At 40.7% G+C, this 3,294-nt stretch overlaps 1 long non-coding RNA gene across 2 annotated transcripts; it reads right to left on the reverse strand.

Annotated features, from left to right (window-relative positions):
- Window positions 1-942: 942 nt before the first annotated feature.
- Window positions 943-2,882, reverse strand: LOC111925235 (uncharacterized). 2 transcript variants are annotated; one of them, XR_002862134.2, is made up of 5 exons: window positions 2,836-2,882; window positions 2,414-2,529; window positions 2,119-2,284; window positions 1,720-1,827; window positions 943-1,026 (listed from the first exon to the last, which is right to left on the reverse strand). It is a non-coding gene; the product is annotated as an uncharacterized LOC111925235 (long non-coding RNA). The 2 variants fall into 2 exon arrangements; XR_015283252.1 differs by having other exon boundaries at window positions 2,758-2,882.
- Between the last annotated feature and the right edge of the window lie 412 nt (window positions 2,883-3,294).

Genomic DNA, 3,294 nt, shown 5'->3' on the forward strand with positions numbered 1-3,294 from the left:
TCCACAACAAGGTGCAGCTTAGAAACAACCAGCTACCAACACTTATGTTAGTTTTGAGCTCCTGGGGGATAAGTTGCCTTTATTGGGAAACAATGTTTTTATCTCTGCTGCACTGAATTGTTCAGTTTGGACATATTCTGAGACATAAAATTCAGTGTCTCCTTCAGGACACGATTTGGGAAAGACATCAGCTCCTGAAAGTTTATGTTTTTAGACAGTCTCTCAGCCTGTTCTAGTCTTGATATCTCACACATTGTTATATCTCAGGTTATCTCCTGCATCACTGTAATAGGTCTATATTTCATAAAACACAAAGTTTGATTTCTGCAGTGATTGATACCACTATTTATTGTCCATTTGTGAGATGACTCTTCTCCTTGAGCTTTAGTGCTGTAATCAGAATGAAGGAATGCTTCTGGTTGAAAATATTATCTGCCAATAAATGCTCTTTTAGGATGGCCCAAAAAGATAGGTTTAGCAGTAGGGTAATTTACAGAAGTGGAAATAAATGGAAAATGACAAAAAAATAAAAAATGGCAATTTTTGTCAGGAAATGCAACTTGATCAAATTTCCCAGGACTTAAGACAGCATTAAGTGGGGTAAGAAAAAAATAAATAAATAAATAAATAAATAAACTATAGGCTCGGATGTTCATGTAGGATATTCACGTAACAATATTTTTTGTTGTTCATGCTGAAAAAACGAAATAATTGTCCAAATGGTTTCCACCCTCTCTGCCCTTCCCATTATTCGAGTGGCCACCATAACAAATCTCAGCAGAAGGAGGACCTCAACCCACTACTGGTGTCTGCATGGACATGGTCTCTTCTTGATATCAACTGCTTTTTTATTGAGTATTTTTATAATCTCTAGAATATATATTTCGTCCCTAGGTACTCCAGATCTTTCACAAAGAAAAAACTCTTTCAACTCCTTGAGTGGCTTGATTTAACCCAGATTTATTAGCCAGAAAATTCCTTCAAGGCAGTTTGGTAGATTAGAGCAGTTTCACTGTGTGGAGGTGCCTGAATGGAGAAATTTGAGATCCAAATTAATAGGTTTTAATTAATGGCAACTTAAATCTGAGAAAAAAATGATCACTTGTACATCATTTGCTCTTCCTGGAGTTATTATCTTACATCATGTCTGCATTAAGTACTTAACGGGTTCATTATTTCATCAACACACTCAGTTCCAGCCATTACCAGCAAATGTGGTCAGGTCATGGAACAGAGCTTTAAGTAGAACAGTTGGACATTTCCTAGTCTGCAAATCCCTTCAAACATGGGTGTCCCATGAGTGTTTCAAAAGAATGAGACCATCTAGCTCATTAGTCTAATAATTAGCATCTTATAAGAGACATTCTGCAGCTCCCCAGTATTCTAGAGGTACATCTGAAATGTGAATTTGTATTTCCCAGGTATTTGTGTCACTTCTTTGACCGGTATCAAACAGACTGAGTGCAACTGGATGGTTTTGAGCCTGCACAAATTCATTGCAGATAACAGGCATACTTTTTTGTCTTAAATGAAAGGAATTTTGTGTGCAGTATCTGAATTAACTCCTCAGCAATGCTGTGAAGGTGGGATGTTCATGCTGTACTCAGGAACTGCTCCTGAACACATATAAAATATTCATCCTTAAAGAAACCAGTATTGTACCATGAAAATTACATGAAATGAAAAAATTGAACACTTGAGGTGTCTGAAGGAAGGTACCTGTATGGTTGTGATCCAGCTGCCAAAATGCAGAAATCTGAAGTCATCATGTCCCAACTGGAGTGCTGTGTCCAGCTCTGAGGCTCCCTACACAAGAAGGACATGGACCTGTAGGAGAAAATCCACAGGAGACCATGAAGATGCTCTGGGGGCTGGAACACCTCTGATATGGAGAGAGGCTGGGAGAGCTGGGGATGTCCAGCCTGGAGAAGGGAAGGCTCCAGGGAGACCTCAGAGCCCTTTCCAGTGCCTGCAAGAGAGCTGGAGAGAGACTTTTTCTAAGGGTAAGTGGTTATAGGAGAAGGGGGAATGAACTTAAACTGACAGAGAGTAGATTTAAATTAGCTATTGGGAAAAAAGTCTTTACAGTAAGTATGGTGAGGCCCTGCTGCTGCTTACCCAGAGAAGCTGTGGACTCCCAACCCTTGAAAGTGTTCAAGGCCAGGTTGGAGGAGGCTTGGAGCAACCCAGTCTAACAGAAGGTGTCCCTGCCCATGGCAGGGGGCTGGAATGAGATGATCTTGAAGGTCCCTTTTAATCCAAACCGTTCTGTGAGTCTGTGATTCTGTTTGAGTTGTAATAAGGTAATCAAAACAATGATACTGTGCTGGCAGACATCTCACAGGACACACAAGAGGCAGAAGCCCTCCTGAAGCATCCAGTGACAGAAAGGAGATAAGGAAGGCAACTCAACTGGTATTAGATGCCCACAGGAGTCCTGTATTTGCCATCTGTGCTCCCTTTATACTTAGTGGAGCTCTGAAGCTGCCCCAGTTACTCATGGACAAGGGTCACACCATGGATTTGGGGCTGGAAGTTAAAACACTGGACAAAGGGAACATTAGACTTTTCTAGAGTTACCTTGCAATAGCCCCAAAGACACTAAATATCTATATTTCAACAACTGAATCCTGCTGCTGTCTTTGATTTTACATTGCACAGAAGATACAAAGAGTTTTCCAATTCCTCAAAATAAATCCCCCCTAGAAACAATAACTTCTTAAGCAAACCCTGGAAAGCACCAAGCTCAGAAGTTACCAATGGATGCAGATAAAGAAAAGACTTGAAGTGTGGCAGGAAAAGAAGAGCATTTTCCAAATTGGCATTTGTACACACAAATAAGCAGCACTTTGATCCATTCCCGTGTATGTCAGCTGCACCAGGACACAGGAATAGCCAGGGGCTCCTTTCCAAAAGAATTCCATAGTAAGTCACAGTTGCCTATGACCTCAAAGAACCTGCTGAGCACCTGAGGCAGCAAGTTCTACACCTGAAGCATTTGGTAATGAGGTTTCTGCAGAGATACAATTTTAGATGCTCAAGCTGAAAACAACATAGACATTAAAAAAAAAGAAACCTGGCCTGGACCACTGCCAAGAGCTGCTCCGAAGCTGACTCTAACTGTTCCATTTACTCTCATGATAAATAGGATGGTTTAATGGAAACACTGTACACAAAACTGTACTGCTCAGGTAATTACCTTGATTGAAACAAGTGTTTTTACACTGAAAGCAAAATTTCCCTGGAGTTAAACCAAACCTCAACAAGAACAAGACCTCTGTGGAGATGCAGTCA

This window comes from Cyanistes caeruleus, chromosome 1 (genome assembly GCF_971803275.1).
Source record: "Cyanistes caeruleus chromosome 1, bCyaCae1.hap1.1, whole genome shotgun sequence".
In the NCBI taxonomy this organism is placed as follows: Eukaryota; Metazoa; Chordata; class Aves; order Passeriformes; family Paridae; genus Cyanistes; species Cyanistes caeruleus.